This window comes from Rhinoderma darwinii, chromosome 2 (genome assembly GCF_050947455.1).
Source record: "Rhinoderma darwinii isolate aRhiDar2 chromosome 2, aRhiDar2.hap1, whole genome shotgun sequence".
Classification (NCBI taxonomy): Eukaryota; Metazoa; Chordata; class Amphibia; order Anura; family Rhinodermatidae; genus Rhinoderma; species Rhinoderma darwinii.
In genome coordinates this window covers 127,196,153-127,217,299 of record NC_134688.1, presented here as the reverse complement: position 1 = coordinate 127,217,299, position 21,147 = coordinate 127,196,153, and the positions used below count along the sequence as shown (strand labels likewise).

General features: G+C 39.5%; 1 protein-coding gene across 8 annotated transcripts in view; it reads right to left on the bottom strand.

Annotated features, from left to right (window-relative positions):
• The window catches only part of ENOX1 (ecto-NOX disulfide-thiol exchanger 1), a 686,747-nt gene that overhangs the window by 73,831 nt on the left and 591,769 nt on the right, over positions 1-21,147 (bottom strand). The gene's annotated exons all lie outside the window — the stretch shown is intronic.

Genomic DNA, 21,147 nt, shown 5'->3' with positions numbered 1-21,147 from the left:
CAGAACACTGAGCGGTAAGAAAACGTGGGTTACTCTAGACCATCAATATCCGATTGGTGGGAGTCCGACTGTCGACACCCCTGCCAATCAACTGTTTGAAAGTGACAAATGGGAGGAAGCTGTAATACTGTGCACAGATGCTATAATTGTGACAGCATTGTGCAGTGCTGAGCTGTGTAAGAAACAGCTAATCATCCATGGTGCCGAGAGTCAAACCCCCACCGTTTAGATATTGACGGCCTGTGCTAAGGACAGGCCATTAATTTATTTCAGTTAGAAGGTGCATCTACTGAATTCCACAATAAAGTTAAGAGCGTAAAAAATAGGTCTCAATTTAAAAAAACAAAAAAAACAACATAAACTGTACAGCCCTTCTGAAGCTGGTCCACAAAATCACATACCCCCCTTTCTCATCCAAGGACAGGAAGGTACTACACTTGTGTGTCCCCACTTCCTATACTATTCCTTATAGGAGAGAAGAGTAGTGTCACGCTTGGTCTGGTTACTACAATCTGTTTTCTAATTTTGCAGTGCATGTGGAGCAGATGAGCTCACCACATATTCATACTGCCAATAGAAAAAGGGCATGGCGCTAACCTGAGCGGGGTTCCTCCTCTCAACAGGCCCAATAGAAAACACAGAGGCTGCTGTTATAAAACATACACATCTAAAAAGGGAGTTACAAAGCAAACCATCAATGCTTCGGATGTCACAGATTGAATCTATATGTATGTGTGCGCTATCCCTTTAACCAAACTTGTTACAAGTTTTCATGTGTACAGACAATGAGAAGGTAACTTGAGACAAAGTTTTATAAGATCCATCCGAGAACAAGTATTCTTCAATCTCTTTTATTTTGTTTTTTTATATGATTGTTTTTCAGAACAATATTCTTTTTACAGCAGTCTGGATTTAAGAGAACCATTAAAAACGCGTATTCGTGCAGACACTTTATCTTTTCTTAGTACCAATAGCTTTAAGGCAGTCACCAGTTGAAGGAGAAATATAATGACTAAAACTGTATAAAAATGTAAATGCTGATATGAGAAAGTGTGGTGGTAACACAAGAACATTACCGCATTAGTAGCATTGAATGACACTTAAGTCATTTCCCTGGGATGCTCCATTTGGACTGTTTTCAATTTAAAATGACATTTTTATTACCATAACTGATAGCAGGTGTTTGTGAGAAAATCGATTAGTATGCAGGGATGGAAATTACTTCTCCCAAATGAATTGCGCAGACTGTAATATAGGACGAAAATTGAGTGGCAAAGAGCAAAAGACCATAAAACATGTCCTGGCGACATTATACATATAAATTATCTTGGTTAAGAAAAACATATAGGAAACTGTGGTGTCATTTCCAGAGATTGGGCTTCTTGCATTGTTATTTAGCGACTGCTTATTTTCATGCATTCCATCATTTTATAATACAATGTTGTGTTCCTTGGAAGGAGAGAGAATGCCATTATGAGAAACAGATGTTCAGAAAAGAAATACACTCGTTCTCACATTCTTTTCTTGAACAATGCCTCTGATTTCAATTTTGGATGAAGTCATCTCTTTTTTTCATGAAATACTGCAGCAAAGAATATGACCTAATAACTGATAATTGGTGGAGGTAAAATTGACTTAGTCGCAAAACTAGTATTTTCTAAAGTAAAGATAATTTAACTATTTACGGTGTGTATATATTCAGTATATAAAGTTATTTTTAAAAAAAACACATTATTATTATTATAATTATTATTATGTCACAGGGATCTTCAACACAATCTATAGGACAGTTCCATCAATTAAAAAACATAGTCCAGGGGATCTTAAAACGGAAAAAAAATAGTCCAAATACTTAAATCAAGCTCTCTCCTCGCGAATAGGTAACATCACGATTTCAGATCATGGTCCGATCTTCATTGAAATCTCAAAGATCTACCTATTCGTAGTTGGAATTGGAGAAAACTCTACCGATGTAAGTCGGTTGGAAGATAAATTAAAGGAATCTTTTACATTTAATGAAGATCCCCACATCTCGGAGCCCATCCTTTGGATGACGCATAAGGCCTTTGTGAGGGGAGTGCTTTTGCACTAGGCACATGAGTAAAAAAAAAGCTAGAATTAAGGAACTTAATTCAGTTCTAGGACAAATCTCCGCTTTAGAGACTATTCATAAAAGTTCACAACTGGCTTCAGCTCAATTTGATCTGCTGAATTTGAGAACAATTGAAGGACATTTTAAATCTAAAGTCTGCTAAATCCCTTCAAATTTTGAAATACAAATCATATGCACATGGTGATAAGGGTACTAAACTAATGTCACGTCATTAAAAAACAACAAAAAAACACATTTATTTCCTCCATAAAAAAATAAATCAGATCGGAAAATAACGGATACTGATCAGATAGCGAAGGAATTCCAGACATATTATGCAGAACTCTAATATCAAGCGTGAATCCTCCCCAAGCACCCCATTATCTCACCTAGGAGCAATTTTTAAACCCATTGACGCTCCCTCCTTAACATAAGAGGATTGCTCCTCATTGGTAGCCCCATTTACATTATTAGAATAAAAGTGTTAAAGTCCATACCGAATGGGAAAAGTCCAGATCCTGATGGCCTCCCGATCAAATATTACAAAAAATTAAAAAATATTCTTCTACCACACTTCTTGTCTCTATGTAATGCTGTATTAAATGCCGACCAATTTCCCAAACAGACTTTGGCAGGAAATATCACAATACTTCCTAAACCTGAAAAGGATCTGGAAAGGTGCAGCAGCTATAGACCCATCTCACTTTTGAATTCGGTCTTAAAATAGTGGGCCATCCGCCGGTATTAACTCTTTTCTGCCACGATTGATAAGAATTGAACAAGTGGGATTTGTCCCAGGGAGGGAAGGTAAATTTAATACCACACGAGTTATACATTCTATTTGTTACGCTAAACAACACAAAATACCTTTAATACTCCTCAGCACAGATGCCGAAAAGGCATTCGACCGTGTGGATTGGCTGTTCTTGCGAGAAGTTTGGATTTCCAACACAACTTATAACTGCTATTTTCACACTTTATACGACCCCCACGGCTCGAGACCAAGTAAACGGTACCTTTTCAGCTCCTTTCCCTATAGGGAATGGAACCAGACAGGGTTGCCCACTTTCACCCACCTTATTTATACTCATAATGGAAACACTGTTACTGCAGATAAGAGAAACAACTTCTATACATGGGCTCCGAGGGGGAGACTTTGAACACAAAACAGCAGCTTTTGCGGATGGTTTACTATTGTTTATAACTAATCCTTTGGAAGCTTTCCCCCCGGTGTTACACATTTTTAGGGATTTTTGGTGGGATATCAAACTTTAAAATTAACTACGACAAATCTGAAGCTTTGAACATAAATGTACCAAAGGATATACTTTGACTTGTCATTCAAAACACAATCCCGGTTTCATTGGCCAACGGCCGAATTGCAATAATTGGGTCTGAAAAGTACTTCAGATACTAAAAAGCTTTTTTTGTCGAAATTATACTCCTTTCTATCTGGATTATGCCAAAAAAACTAAAACCTTACGGAACGGAGACAAACGGAAACCATTTGCATCGGAAGCATTAACATTGAAACCAATGGTAATGCAAACGTAAAGCTATGGTTTCGGTTTGGTTTCCGTTAATGGGTTCCCCTGACAGAAAGGTCTGACGAAACCCATGAATGGAAGCCTGACGCAGATGTGAATGAAGCCTAATACAATACTACAATAAAGCCAGGCGCATTGTTTACTTTATCTCAAGGTAAATAGGAGCCACAGTCGTATACGGATTAGACCCGTTAGTGGTGGTTGCGGCTGCCATGATTCTAACAAGTGAGTGCCTTTGTGAACAAATTAAGCTCCAAATCTAGAATCAATATAATAAGAAAGTCAACATAAACGCCAACAATAGACTAACAAGATAAAGCCGGCCAGGCCCCAGACGAGTGGTAGACAAAGGTAGGTGACCACATAGGGCGTCACCTGGCCACAGGTGCGGTGGAATGCATTTTTATTGAAAATGAAAAACATCTTGTGCTTAATTTTATGACTAATGAGTACCTCCATCAGGGATGAAAACGTTTATTGGTACATAAGGGCAGGGGAGCAGTAAGAATGGTTGGCATAACTCACTGCTCCTGGTGCTGGCACCCACTAGGTACTGATACAACTTGTGCAAAGAATATCAGTGCAGCCCATAGCAGACAAATGCCTCAATCAATATTTAAACATTGTAAAAGGACACTTGAAATCTGATACATTGTTATGAAGAATCCCACAGTCCTTATTTGAACCAGTGTTTATACATGGCCCGCTGTATGACAGATGGGGAACATTAATAACAATTACTGAAGCATCAGTAAAACTCAGATATAGCCTCAATGGAATCAATGTCCGGACAGGACATTGGGCGTGGAGATGATGTCATAATGCAGTGATCAGGTTTTAAAATAAACATAACCTTGTCAAATTGTAATGATCTCATAGAGAAGTCCAAGTGATAAGAACGGATACTGACATTTTTATGATGTGCTGATGAGCCTGTGTCATGAACTTCAGAAGAACATCATATGTTGTAGGTTAGCTAACAAAGTTATTTAATTTTTTTTTTACAGATGTGCTCCGGCTATGGTTCATCCTCACGTTGGATTTTTTTATTGTAGTCTAACACATATAAATCAAAAAACTTTACTTTGGTTCGGATTACATAGATGGATAAATGTATATAAAACCAGTGGCAAATGTTACACAGGTTTTTTTTGTTTTCAGAAATATATAGTAACTCACAAGTTCGCCTGTGTGAAAATAGTACTACTTCGTTTCCAAACACTGGAACTATACAAGTCCATTAGAGCACAGTAATGTTACAATATAAAACGTATGATCTGCATTATGCTGTTTCTTTGTTATTTCTACTAGAAATTTATGAGTAAATTGACAACTGGGTGTTATTATAGTTGGGGGGTGTCAGTACCGATTGGACAGTTTGTGCCATGTCAGACTGTGTAAAGACACACCCTTTGACAGGGGAATGGTAACACCCAGTTGTCAATTTATTCATAGATTTCTAGTATGAACAACACTCACAGATATTATTTTACAAATAACTAAACTAATAGTTGACCATAAAGTTTCCGGCTAGGTGTAGGTCAAAATAAAAGGGGTTGTTATGGGACAGGAAAAAACGGTCATATTTTTTCGCAGAAACAGTGCAACTCTTGCCCAATGACTATCTTGTATTGAAATATCAGACACGGCCCATAAGCAAGAGGCGCCCCATTTCTGGAGACAGTCGACCCTTTTTCTAATCTCAAGCAAATCCTTTAAATGTTTAGGATAAACAGATTTTTTTTTTTTTTTATTGAAAGATACCAAAAAAATGTTTCTATTAAAAATATTTAAAAAAATAAAAAGAATGATACGATGGTTCCGCACCATTATATAGAACAAAGTGTAGTTAGACAAGAGAAACTACTCCCAAGGATCAATATACAATAGCATACTTCAGATGAAAGGATTGTTCCCTTGTACTACACAGACCCTTTGGGTTAATGAGCGGAAACAAGAAGAGAAAAACAAAAGAGCAAAAAGTAAAAAAGAATTGTGGGCAAAGGGGACTGCTAGGTGTGTGGGTTCTCTTGATCTGGTCTAGGAAATATGAGGCCAAGATCAACTAAAGAAGTGTGGAGTAAAAGTTGGATAGGAGTTTGTTCACATTAGCAGTAAGATAGGAGAGCTTGAGTATATATTATTACAAGATAGTGTTACATAAGTTAAAAAAAAAATGGTTTAAGGTTCTATTGTAGATGTCTGTGTTTATGGAAGCAAGCTACATGGAAACAACGTAAGGGAGTATGTAAAAGCTTTGTTTAACGGTATTCTCCCCCAAGCTGCATATTAACTGACTGAAAAGGACTTAGTTTTGGAGAATATATTGGAAAGTTATACCCCATCCCAATTCCAGCCATTGTAGTACTATACCTGGTACTATATCCGTAATTGTTAATGTTTAGGACCCCATAAAGACGCTTGGTGAACTGTACAATTGCCGAGTTGTATGGTGTCTTATTAACATATGATTTTTCTCATAGCTGCAAGGAATTGTCTAAGAAGTTCTCTCTACAACCTAAAATAAGTAACAGAAGTTTAATAAAAGGGTAATTTGGAATAAAGTTGGAAAATACTTTTCTATATAGTTTAACATATAGGTTGCTCTTTAAACAACTCCACCAAGTAGGGAGGTTGGTACCTGTTGGATCTAAGCATCTCCAACAAACAGTAGAGCCTTGTGAAATGGAAGTCTTATGAATAAGCGTATATATTCTTCCAGTCATCCTCCATTAATATTGTTCCCAAAATGTATCTTCCACCCAAAGGGTGATTTCCAAAAATTTTCCATTAGCAGATATCTCTCTTGTTGCTTGTACTGCTTTTACATTGTTGTTGTTACAAGAATAACAGTTTTCTTATTTATGAATGGTGAACTTTACACAGCATACGTCAAGTGTCAGGTATTGATATAGGTGTCCCGGATAACTTGTGTAAGTGAACTTATACCGCTGGAATTGAAATATTAATGATTGTTGTACTGGATGGCATTAATGCGGAAGTATAAGAACTACTGGTTCATAGCATCATCAACCATAATTATACGTTGATTATGTAGATGAAGGAATGCTGGCGCTCTTCCTTGGTTCAGTACACACAAAGATAAGAAATGGCGGTCTGAATGCTCCTGTTGCCTTATTATTAATACATATATATCTACGATAGCTCTATGGTCTAGGACTATTATAATGTTCAGCAAAGTGATAAAACTGAATATATAATGGATATAGGTCTGCCATATTTGTAGAAAAATCAATTACAATATATTTTGGCCAATAATTATAGCAACAGGGTTGTAACAAATACAAAACAAAGAGTTCGGCAGGCTTTGTTCCGGCAGCTCATTACTCTGTATAGAATTATTAATAATGTTTGTAATGCCAGCATTTCTTTATGGATAGCGATGCAAATCTAATGGCCTGTTGTAGCTCTGCCAGCAAGAACAATACACTCTTTCAGTTGCGAGCCACTATAAAGATTATAGAATAATTACATATTTCCCACTGTAATGTTATTATCATAATCACTCCCTTTACAAGGAGGAACGGTTTTTAGCTTGTGTGCTTTTTGTGCTTCTTTTTCTTGTCGTAGTCTCATCATCCATTGCACTTTTTGCAGCACCCCTGTTACACATTATATGTAGGGCCCATACTTTACTTGCTTGTTCACATCCGCTGCAGGAAATTCACAGCATGCCCTATTCTGGTCTACTTCTGCGGACCAGACATTGCCTATTGAAGTCTATGGGTGCGTGAATAAAATGGATAACAAACAGACGACATCCATGTGCTGTCTATTTTTCACGGATTATTTGCTAAAGAAATGCAGAAAAAAAAAAAGGAAGTGAAACCAGGAAGTTCTTGCAGAGGATAAAAACAGACGAAAAAAACGATGACACTAAAGAAACCACAAGGACGCAACACGGACATTCATATGGATAAAAAACTGTCGTTTTATGCAAATCAGACACGCTTGTGTGAATAAGACCTTCTACGGATGTTATTCTCCACAGAAAACATCTGAAATTAATTTTACCATATTATCCATTGGTAGTTTGAGATAAGGGATAAAATGGGAATTACATTTAAAAAATAAAATCATCAAGCAGAGTTCTGTAACAGATGTAGCAGTACAAGACCAGGCTCATTTTTCATAATGTACTGAGAAGCTGTCACTTTTAAACAAATCTGATTCTTACATAAGCGGCTGATGTTAATTTTGCCACGTTTCAGTGATATGGTGGGCTGCCAAGTAAATAGTGAGGTGCCAATATTCATTTAACTTTCTTTGCAGAAAGCTCTGCTGATAAGGCATGGCAATGCCTTATTGTATATAACAAGATGTGACAGCTCGTTACCATTGCCCACACTCTTCTGAGTCTAGGTGTATTATAAACTATATAAAGTTAATTATGCACAAATTTCCGTCACCTAGTATAACATGTAAAAAAAACTATTGAATTAAAAAAGTGCATATTGAGATTTTGCACATTTAGCCTGTGTTGCTGCTCTATGCAGGGCCAATTGCAGGCCTTTTAATGAGGGGTTTCCAAGTGCAGTGGTGCCCACAATTGAGATTGTAAAATTCCCCTAATTATGCTGCCAACCATCTACAGTAGTGTTCAAAAAAATAGCAGTCTAACATCAGTAACCTGATAAATCAATGTTTTTTGTAGAAGTGATATTTCTACATAGCAAATAATTTACTTGTAAGTGTAGTAGAGAAAAAACAGAGCCAAAAATTAGGACATGCGTGCCGCTCATTCTGAGGAATTGAATCATTAACCCCTTAAGGACGCAGCCACTTTTGGACCTTATGACACAGCCTCATTTTTTTAAATCTGACGTATGTTACTATACGTGGTAATATCTTGGGAATGCTTTTACCTATCCAAGCGATTCTGAGATGCTCCCCTTAAAGTATTCAAAACAGCATTTAGAAAGTTTCTTAACCCTTTATGCGTTTCACAGGAATGAAAGCAAAGTGGAAAGGAAATTTGCAAATTTCATTTTTTTTGCAGAAATTCCATTTTAATCCATTTTTCCTGTAATACTGAAGGTTTTTACCAGAGAAACACAACCGAATATTTATTGCCCTGATTCTGAAGTTTTTAGAAATATCCCACATGTGGCCCTAGTGCGCTACTGGACTGAAACAAAAGCCCCAGAAGCAAAGGAGTACCTAGTGGATTCTAGGGCCTTCCTTTTCTTAAATTATATTTCAGGCACCATGTCAGGTTAGACGAGGTCTTGTGGTGCAAAAATAAAGGAAACACCCCAAAAAAGACCCCATTTTGGAAACTACACCCCTTGAGGAATTCATCTAGGGGTGGAGTGAGAATTTTGACTCCACAGGTGTTTCATAGATTTCATTAGAATTGGGCAGTGAAAATGAAAAATTACATTATTTTCCAATAAGAAGTAGCTTTACCTCAAATTTATTTTATTTTTTTCAACAAATAAATGAGGAAAAGCACCCCAACATTTGTAAAGCAAATTCTCCAGAGTATGGAAATACCAAACATGTGGTCATAAACTGCTGTTTGGGCAAGCGGCAGGAAGGCATGCCATTTAGCTTTTGGAGTGCTGGATTGATTTCTCTGCAGCATGTCAAATTTGTAAAGGTACCAGTGCAGTGGAAACCCCCCAAAAGTGACTCAATTTGGGAAACTACACCCCTCAAGGAATTTTTCAAGTGGTATAGTGAGCATTTTGACCCCACAGGTGTTTCATACATGGGCAGTAAAAAAAAAAAAAAGTGATTTTTTTCAAAGAAAATGTTGCTTTAGCCCCAAATTCATAATTTTCACAAGGGGTTAAAGGAGAAAAAGCACCCACAGTTTCTTACGCAATTTCTCCTGAATACGGCAATACCCCATTTGTGGAGATAAACTGCTTTTTGAGCACGTGGCGGGGCTCAGAAGGTAAAGAGCACCCTGCAACATCTGAGGCCTACTACGATGGCATTTACTGCCTGTGTCATGAAAACAGAGGCTCTGGGGTGTCAAAACATTAGAAACCCAGAAAAGTGACCCCATTTAGGAAACTAAAACCCTCAAAGAATTCATCTAGCGGTATAGTGAGAAGATTTAGATTGTAATGTAACACCTTTCAAGGTATTCATCTAGGGGTATAGTGAGAATTTTTAATTTGTGAAGTGACAACCCTCTGGGTATTCATCTAGGGGTATAATAAGAAATACTTTAATTTTAGTAAATAAGGACGACAACCTGGAAAACCCACAATGGAGGGAGAGGGAATGGTAGGTCCCACTACCAACCTACCCACCATTCCATAAAATCCAGCCCAAAAAATAAATCAAAGGCCTCAGCAAAAAAAGATTTGCTGAGACAACCAATCTCATTTGGATTTATTCCTCTCACCCTGATTTGCAACCTAGGTGAGAAAGACACTCCCTCGGATATAGTGAGAATTTTTAGTTTTGTTTTAGGTGTTTTTTTTACAAATTTTAAATGATCAAATTTTAAATGGGGCTGGTCAGTAAAAAAATTAATAATTGGTCATGGCCAATATGGGAGACAGAAAAGGTGAATGAAGAATAAATAAATTAAAAATCCAAGGAGGTATGATATATTTTGAAATATTGTTTCATGCACAGGCCGGGATTTGTGGGACACGTCTCACAATGGTATGTGGTGTCCTTACGAATGCCTCGCTTGGCGCACACACAGCATTTTTTTTGGCGCTTCTGTTTTTTTTCAGTGGGGGGGATTTCTGTGGTTAAATGCTGACCGGCAATTATCCTGCTGACGGAAGAACCGGATGAACTGCACTCCCCTTCCTGGTCACCAAATATCAGGGACTTGATGACCTTTTCATGAAATTGCAGGAACGTATCCCCACTGCCGGCGTATCTGTAGAAGACAAAGGCGTTGTATGCTGCCATCTGTGTAAGATGCACAGACAGCTCTTTATACTATACTTTGGTCTTGCGCATGGCGCTGTATGGTTTTATAACCTGGTAAGAAAGGTCAACGCCACCCATATATTTGTTGTACTCCTGTACACAATATGGTTTGGGAACTTGGGTGGTGGATCCGCATACAGGGACAAGGCTGCCTCTGCTGTCGTGAATGCTGGTCAGTACAAGGACGTCCCTCTTATCCTTATACTTCAGGAGCAGCAGATCGTCGCTGCAGACAGCTCTGCTCTCTCTTAATTTTAGTATCTGACCAAGCAAAGTTTTGGGGAGGCCCTTCTGATTTTTGAGGATTGTTCCGCACGCCAAAGTGGATCTGGACGAGAGAACTTTTAACAATGGGACACTATTGTAAAAGTTGTCCAGATAAAGATGATATCTTTTACCAAGTAAAGGATGGATAAGATCCCATACGATCTTTCCACTAATTCCTAGGAAGGGGGGCATTCTGGGGGGATCTATATGGGAGTCTTTCCCCTCATAAACCCTAAAAGAGTAGGTGTAACCGGTGGCACTTTCACATAGCTTGTAGAGTTTTATGCCGTAACGGGCTCTTTTATTGGGTAGATACTGCCTGAAGTGCAGTCCACCCTTGAAGCTCACTAGTGATTCATCCACCTAAATATTTTGTTGGGGGATATAAACTTGGGAAAAAATTTGGGAGTAGTGGGCAATCAATGGTCTTATTTTATATAGCCTATCAAAATTTGGGTCCTGTGGGGGTGGGCACTGACTATTGTCATTATAATGCAGGAACTTTAGGATGGTTTAGAATCGCTTCCTTGTCATTACTGTGCGGTACAGGGGGGTGTTATATAAAATATCAGGGGACCAATAGTCTCTAATACTGGCCTTCTTTATGAGACCAAAACTTAAAAATAAGCCCCAAAACGTCCGCAATTCCACTGGTTTTGTGGGGGTCCAATTTTGGCTTCTCCCATAAAAAAAGTCGGGGTTCTGGGCGATAAACTGTTCCGCATAGATGTTGGTCTGCTGGACAATTAAATCTAAAAGGGCATCTGAAAAAAAAACTTTAAAATAATCAATGGGGCTGAAACCCGTAGTTTCAATTTGAATGGCTGAGGGGGCTGTAAATTCAGGCACCTGGGGGGTATAATTGTCCGCAGCTTCCCATGTCAGCTCAGGCAGAGCAGGACCTACGGCTCTTCTGCGCCGACTGGGGGGTGCAGATTCAGAGTCACTGGATGCAGATGATGAAAGCACGAACTGTGCTTCACCTTCACTCGTGCTGTCCGTATCGGAACACAGCATTTCATATGCTTCCTCGGCTGTGAATACTCTTTTGGCCATACTAACTAACTCTTGCTACCTAACTAACGAACAAAATTTTTGGAACTTTTAAAAAAAATAAATAAGCTGCTACTCTCAACTGTGGAAATGAGAACAGACCAGCGACCCTGCTGTATTCAATTAGTAAGGGTACCCTACATACCAGGGGAAAAACTAAATGAGACATGGCATTGCTACCTAACAGTGAACTCGGGCAGTGGGCAATCTAGGGACACAGCAGGGTGATGGCGACCAGGTACTGCGACAAGTGATAGATGGGCACAGATCACAGCACGGCAGAAGGACACTGTGGGGGACTGAAATGCTATAATTTATATATATATATATATATATATATATATATATATATATATAATTTATTTTTTTTGCTTAACCAGTGGGCACCAAAGGGGGTGATCCCTGGTTAGTGGGCACAAAAGGTGCAGATCGCTGTTTTTTTCCCCCCACAATCTTCACTGTATTTGTACTTGCTTCCGACTCTGACAAGCTCTCTGACAGGAGTGAGCTTGTCAGAGCCGGAGATGCTGGCAAAACAAGTCTCCTGCGCTGTGATTTGCCTGTCAGTACTGACTGGCCAATCACAGCTCGTGCCGACACGGGACCACTCTGATTGGTCCTGTGCCGCGAGTCCTGCTCGGCAACGGTCTATGACTGTCTGTTGACATGGTGACAGTTTGAAGATTGGGCGTAACTGTACGGACGTACAGTCACGGCCAATCGCGGGAAGGGGTTAATTGAAAGGTGCTTGTTCAAAATAATAGCAGTGAGGAGTCAAATTGGTAAAGTCATTCATTCTGGGGAATAACAGGTGTCAATTTTGGCCCTTATTTAAGGTAGGAGGGTAGAAAATGTTGCACATGTTGGTTATAGTGCATTTCCTTCTGAAATACTGGGGAAAATAGGTCGTTCCAGACATTGTGCTGATGAAAAACGTACTCAGATTAAGAAGTTGACTGATTGGATAGGGAAAAACATATAGAGAAGTGCAGCAAATTATAGGCTGCTCAGCTAAAATGATCGCAAATGTCTTGAAGTGGCGACCAAAACCTGAAAGACGCGGAAGGAAGCAGGGAATTACTGTTCGAATAGATCAAAGAATAGCGAAAATGGCAACAGCTCAGCTAATGATCATCCCCAGAAAGATCAAAGAAGATCTGAAGTTACCAGTAAGTACTGCTAATATCAGAAGACGAATAAGTGAAGTTACCAGCAAGAAATCCCCGCAAAGTCCCGTTGTTGAAAAAAAAGACATGTCCTGAATAGGTTAAAATTTGCCAAGTAACACATTGACTGGCTCAAAGAGAAATGGTGCAACATTTTGTGGACTGATAAAATGAAAATTGTTCTTTTTGGGTCTAGTGGCCTCAGACAGTATGTCAGATGACCCCCGAGCACTGAATTCAAGCCACAGTACACTGTGAAGACAGTAAAGCATGGTGCTGTAAAAATCATGATATGGGGATGTTTCTCATACCATGGTGTTGGGCCTATTTATCACATACAAGGATCATGGATCAGTTTGAATATACCAAAATATTTAAGGAGATCGTGTTGCCCTATGCCGAAGAAGAAATGCCCTTGAAATGGGTGTTTCAACACGACAATGACTCAAAACACAAAGTAAGCGAACAACATCTTGGTTACAGACAATCAGGATTGAGGTAATGGAGTGACCAGCCCAATCCCCTGACCCCAATCCCATATAGAACTTGTGGGGTGACATAAAAAATGCGGTTTATGAGGCAAAACCCAAAAATGCAGAACTTTGGAATGTCGTCCAATCTCCCTGGACTGGATACCTGTTCAGGGGGGCCAGAAGTTGGTCGACTCCATGCAACACAGATGTCAAGCAGTTCTCAGAAACAATGGTTATGCCACTAAATATTAGTTCAGTAAAGTGAAATCAAACATTTTTTCAGTTTATACATTACATTTTTGAGTTTTTAAAGAAAAATGCTGGCACTGCTATGTTTTTGAACAGCCTAATATTCATGTTTATTTACTTTCTGTAAAGGATTAACACAAACTGGATACATTTTGTTATTGTATTGATTTGGAATTGAATGTGTAATATTTCCAGTGCATTTGCATAAATAAAAATTATAATGATTTTGCACTTTATTTGCTTTTTCTAACTCCCTGCTATTTTTTTGCACACTACCGTATATAATTTCTATTCCACATTTTTACAGGTGGCCCTATTCCTGAAATCTTTCTGGTGGTCTAGAGTGGTTTAGCGATTAATACTTAAAACCTCTGGTAGTCTAAGATAATGAAAGAGTTATTGATATACATTATACATGGTGGTCTAGGGTGGTTTTGGGTCAGTATCTAATATCCCTGCACGTCTACAGCGGTTTAGTGGTTAACACTTCTTATGATATAATTACAGTATATGACTATTATTGAGATGTCTACGGAAGGAAAGTGTGTCTATAATTTCATTGCATTTAATCTAAATAGGTCAAGAATTCTTAGGGGTTGAAGCTCCAGTTTTCTAAAACAGAGATCCAAATCTCCTGCTTCCCTTCACACAGCCACAGAGTTACATGATAAAATTCTGTCTATGTGCAGCTGCTGCTAAAGGGAAGCGCACTGCACAGGGATTTATATAGCTCCCATTGTACTCAATAATAAATTCATATGTAAGTGAGCTATATGCAGCATAAAGAATTAAGAGCCCTTAAAGGTTTATTAGGCGCATATGGATGTCATAAAGTGGGGGCCCCCACTTGCAACCCTCCTCTGTGTGCCAGAACAGGGAGCTGCTCTATAAGATCGGATCCCACTCTGGTAGAAAAGTCACATCCTGGCATTACATGGATGGCAGTTCAATTGAATGGAAGGCATGTAAAGATACATTTACCCCAGCGATAAAGATTGTTCAGCTGATCACTACGCTAGGTTCTTTTTGTAAAGGAGTTGCCTTCATGAGACAACCCCTTTAACTCTGTTTTCTCCTGAACTGCTCAGAAGAGGGTTTCCAGGTACTAGGAAACCCCTCCTATGTGCCCCCCTGCTGGGGACCAGATGGTAAGGCGGCCAGCATGCAGGTGGAGTGGTCCACTCAGTAATGGAAGCTCTTCTGTGTAGCATATTAGTGCAGCATGGGACCCGTAGTCTGAGATGAGAAGTAAGGTGGCTAATTATATAGATGTCAGCCAGTTCATTACTATAAATACAGTACATGTATGTTTTCTATAGAAATGAGTGCCAATATAGACAGCTGCAGTCTCGCCAGATTTTAGGGACTGAAGTCGAAGTGTAACTAACTTTGTAATGAAGCTACATAAAACCCTTACTTGTAATATAGTGAGAGATAATAAACTCAAAGGACCGAGACACAAGAACAGTTCTAGGCATAGAATTAGGTCATGTCAAATATCTACTATTATGTGAGACTTTTCTATGACCTTTCCAATGAAAACTTTTCTTTAATGGGAAAATAAAAGCTGTTCATTATTCCCATTATCTCTCCATTTACAAAGTTGCATCGATAAGACTTGAGGAGCGTTAGAGTTCTCATATAAGAAATTGAAAGGTCGTTTCATGCAATATGTATTGTGGGTTCAGACAGCGTACAGGTAGTAGTAGCTTCATAAAAAAAATACCATATTGCCTTTTCAAGACACTGACAAATCAATGAGGTATGGCAGAAGATTGTGAGGAACCAGGATTAGAAACTCTTTATTTCCTGCTGGCTTCATATCCACATCTCCAGTGGAACTTGCAATGACCCCCATGGGACTGTATTGTCCACCATGGGACTGTATTGTCCTGCTGGCATCCCTTACGGAAATCTCTGAATGAGACCTAAAAGAGTCCTTGCCATTTTGGTTAAAATGGCGCAAGTTGGGCCAAATTTTTCACATTTAAAATTTATTTGGTGAAACTCAATGGACACTTTTCTCTTCTTTTGCCACCTCCTGGGCGGAATTTATATATCCGCCAATACTTTGCGCCTAAAAATTGTATACCTCTAAGAAATTTGGTGCATTTTGCAACTCTACTTTTCCATGCCTTCTGCTAGACGCCTTTCAAAATTGTCGAGGTTAGCGCAAAAAAAAATAAATTTTTTTTTGTGTAGACCATGTATTCCTTTTTCTTGTCATAATTAATGTTCAAATTTGTTCGTTTCTTGAGCATTTTGTTCCTGAGAACTTGCTATGCTACAGGTATTTGCGGAGGAAAACAACAAATGCTTTGTCAATGTTTTATCTGTCTGCAAGAGAAATCCAACCCACGTCAGCAAAATGACAATGCTTAGAGGTTTACGGCATGGCAGAATGATTGAGATGTCAGTTGAATTTACTATTTTGTTGTTCCACTAACAACCAAATATCAGTCGTGTAGTTTTGATACATTTTCCTTCCTTGTGAACACCCCGAAACAGCAAAATATTGCGTGGTATTTCTTAAAGAGAACATGTCACTTGATTTTAGGGCAAACTGACCATCTTGGCATTTTGGCTAAAAAGGAGTGTACAGCGTAGCACATTACTAGGGAATAGTCTCGAGATCTAGTGGCAGAGTGCGCAGATGAAATTGCGGCCTGTACACCTTCACTGCGCAAGCGCCGGATGCCACTGGATTTATCTCAGGACGACTCACTGCTAACAAACAGACAGAAAGCGCTGTATTACAACTTCTTTTTACCATTGATGACTGATGTGCACCACTCGGGCCCCAGGATAACGTTCAGGCACGAGTGCTCATGTATGCTATGTGCTCTGCCCAGTAAAGTATAAGAAACAGAAGAGCTACTCCGCTATGGTGGCATTTTGGCATCTTCCCAATCTCCCACCCCCAAAAGTTTATGTTTATGTATGTTTTGTTTTTTTTCTTCTAATGTTTCTTGTCAGAGTTCCATTTGTGCCATACATTAAAGATGTGTGTGTGCCCACCCTTGACCTGGCTGAATGTGATGTGCGGCCAGATGATGAAGTCTATTGCCGCATTTGAGGCCCCTACAATATGTTGGGTTGACAACCACTGATATAAATGCAGCACTATTAATAACTAAACATTTTATGTATAAAAGTCATATCAGAGGAAGTTTTCCACGGCTTCTAACCTTTTGAAAATGTTGATAATGAGGTACATTATATAGGTATACATGGCCTCTATACTGTGTGCCGAGATTTGGTAACAACTCACAATTGGAAACCGCTTCAATCTATACAAATCAATTAAAATACTTCTAGCCTTTTATTGCAGGGTATAAAATTGGTGTCGAGGCAAGATCCATGCAGCCACCAGTTCAGAGGCAAGAGCAATGATTACAGTAACAGGCAATGTGCTTCCAAATGACAGTCATCGTTCTAAAGCACATATTGTCATATACAGTACTGTGCAAAAGTTTTGGGCAGTTGTGGAAAAATAGTGCAAAGTAAGAATGCTTTCAAAAATAGAAGTGTTACGTTTTTTTTTTTTTATCAATTAACAAAATGCAAAGTGAATGAACAGAAGATAAATTTAAATCAAATCAATATTTGGTGTGACCACCGTTTGCTTTACCGTAAAAAAAAACAAAACAAAGATCAACTGTGCAAAGTTTACAATGCTGGTGACATTTATATAAGATGCTTTGGTACAAGATCGACATTACCCCAAAAGCTTTTCTTGTATTACTGCTTGACTTTAATTATGGCACTTTACTGTTTGACTTCATTTATGGCTGGTTCATAAATATACACTAAAGAACTATCATGACAGATACTCTTTACCACAATATAAGAAATATTAAATTATATTAATACTTTTCTAAGGATAAATGCGTTCCTTGGAAACTTCCATTTTCTCTACCAGGGAAGATGCATTAAATATAATTCACACACCTATGGAGAGACTAGTTCACACTAGTTTTTTTTAGTTCAGTGTTTCTCAATGTTTCTACATTATGAACCATTTACTCAAATCAAATCAAAGTATCACCAAGGCCGTGATTATACACTGTGCTGCACTTAAAGGAGAATTCACAGTCCTCATAATAAGACATGGTGTGTACAGACTGTTGTACAAGTACGACAGGAACATAACTGTAATGCAAATGAAAGGACCTATTAGTGGAACCCATTTCTTTCCATACGATTCAATATATGATCTGTTATTAGTTTGCATCGGTTTTGTTACAATGCTTTTTTTAAGGGAATAAAAAAAAAGCAAAAAAAAAAAAACCAACAAAACTAATGACCTAGTAAACAATTATAATAATTAGAGATGAGCGAACTTATGAAAAGTTCGGTTGGTTCGCCGAATTTCTTGAAAAAGTTTGATTCAGACCGAACCTGTAATTCAAGAAAGCCCATAAAAATCGTGTATGGAGCTCCCGTAATGACGGGTGGCTACATGTGTGCACCCGGCATTACGGCAGCGTTGCTAGGCGACGTCAGTAAATAGTCACTGTCCAGGGTGCTCAAAGAGTTAACTGATCAGCAGTAACTCTTTCAGCATCCTGGACAGCGAATTCCGATCACAATATAGAGCAACCTGTAAAAAAAAAAAAAAAAAAAAGAAGTTCGTATTTACCGATAACTTCCTTCTTCTTCCTCTAGTCCGGCCTCCCGGCTGTTGCCTTGGTGACGCGTCCCTCTCGACATCCGGCCCGACATCCCTGGATGACGTTTCAGCCAATGTGACCGCTGCAGCCAATCACAGGCCAATCACATGCTGCAGCGGTCACATGGACTGCCGCGTCATCCAGGGAGGTCGGGCTGGATGTCAAGAGAGGGACGCGTCACCGTTGCCTTGGCGACGCGTCCCTCTTTCGGCATCCAGCCCGACCTCCCTGGATGACGTTTCAGCCAATGTGACCGCTGCAGCCAATCACAGGCCAATCACATGCTGCAGCGGTCACATGGACTGCCGCATCATCCAGGGAGGTCGGGCTGGATGTCAAGAGAGGGACGCGTCACCGTTGCCTTGGTGACGCGTCCCTCTTTCAGCATCCAGCCCGACCTCCCTGGATGACGTTTCAGCCAATGTGACCGCTGCAGCCAATCACATGCTGCAGCGGTCACATGGACTGCCGCGTCATCCAGGGAGGTCGGGCTGGATGTCAAGAGAGGGACGCGTCACCGTTGCCTTAGTGACACGTCCCTCTTTCGGCATCCAGCCCGACCTCCCTGGATGACGCGGCAGTCAATGTGACCGCTGCAGCCTGTGATTGGCTGCAGCGGTCACTTGGACTGAATCGTCATCCCGGGAGGTCGGACTGGAGGAAGAAGCAGGGAGTTATCGGTAAGTAGGAACTTCTATTTTTTTTTTACACGTTGATGTATATTGTGATCGGAAGTCACTGTCCAGGGTGCTGAAACAGTTACTGCCGATCGCTTAACTCTTTCAGCACCCTGGACAGTGACTATCTCCTGACGTAGCGTACCGGAAAATCAGTGACTCAAAACGTTTCGGCCGAACCCGGTGAAGTTCGGATTCGCTGCGAACCGAACTTTTCACGATGTTCGGACCGAAACCGGGTTCGGTTGTCCCCTTTCGCTCATCTCTAATAATAATGCAATAGAGGTGGGGGATTTAGGGAGGAGATCTCAGCTCACCTATGAGCAATAATTTTATGGCTGCCCCACAATGAAATCGATGCAGGAATGGACAGCTTAGGCTCCATTCACATTTTCATCGGAGGCTCAGTTTAGAGCCACCGTTGTAGATTATCAGATTTGATGCGTGCAGTGCTATTTTTCCGTCAAAACGATGGACGCCATGACGGAACCCAGATGTACCCCATTGTAAGTCAATGAGGACCATTACGCGCCATTGTACGACAGATTCCGACAGAGTGTCTTGACTGTTATTAACGGACGCAGATGTGAACAGAGCCTTAGTTAAGGGGTTAATTTTTATTCTACCCTAAACAATCATAACGATAGAAAAAAATTGAAAACCTAAATCTTTGAGCATTTTTTTCCCCAACAGACTAAATAATGGTTGAAATACGAAATGTATTATCTGAATTAATTCTTTTATTTGTTTTTATCTGTTTTGATCTATTTAAGACTAAAATCATGCCCCTAAAGGAATACAAGTGTGAACGTAGCCTAGCGAAGAAAACGGATTTCAGTGTATGCACAGCAAACACATTTAAAATGCCCAGGGGACCAATGGAACACTCATTTATTGATTTTACATAATCATTTTAACAAGCCAGACTCTTCTGCATTGTTATCCGGTAGCTTTTTTTTGGGCCACTGCAGCCAAATGCTGTACCATTATTAATAGATTTTATGTACAACAGAAGGATGTGACAGATGAACACAGACCTATCACACAGAATTTTCAGGATTACTGCAATGCAACTAAATAATTAGGATTTGCTGGCTTTCTCTGCAAGATAACAAGGATTTCACACAATCTACTCAAAGCAGTGTTACGCGATGTGAATCAGACATGAAAAGTTACTATTATATTTACATATAATGTTATTAACGGCAAGAAGGGAAGTTAATCAAGACTGATATTTTATTTCCTTTGCATAGATTTTCTAATATGATTGTCCATTACAGTTAGAAAAGTCATCAGCAATGAGAAGGCCTGTAAGAGTATGTTCAGACGGCCTATTTTCAGACGTAATTCGGGCGTTTCACGCCTCTAAGTCTGAAAAAACACCCCGAATACGCCTAACAAACATCTGCCCATTGCCTTCAACGAGAATTACGATGTTCTGTTCCCACGAGCCTTTATTTTACGCGTCACAGTCAAAATACGGCGTGTAAAATGACGGCTCGTCAAAAGCGCAAGACACTTCTTGGGACGTTTTTGGAGGCGTTTCTCATGGACTCCATTGAAAAACAGCTCCAAAAACGTCCGGCGAAAAACGCGAGTTGTTAAAAAAAAAGTCTGAAAATCAGGAGCTGTTTTTGCCTGAAAACAGCTTAGTATTTTCAGACGTTTTTGCTCACTGCGTGTGAACATACCCTAATACAGAACGGGCAGTTAATACCTTTCACTGTACTATATGTATGTAGATAATAACAGATTTGGCACTAAAAACAAATTCAAAGTTTTACACTTTGTTTAAGTAAGATGTAACCAAAAAAAGTCTCCCTTCACATCACGTTATTGCCATATGTTTAATGTAAACGGCAGAAAAAGCTCTAGACATATATGATAAACGGAGGCTGTGATGGATACCCAACAGATGTTGTATGGAATAGCGGTGTTTACTACACTACTCCATAACTTTTTGGCATCCCTTTTGGCCTCCGTCGGTCTGCTGTAACCCTATAGACACGTTTAGCTGGAGATT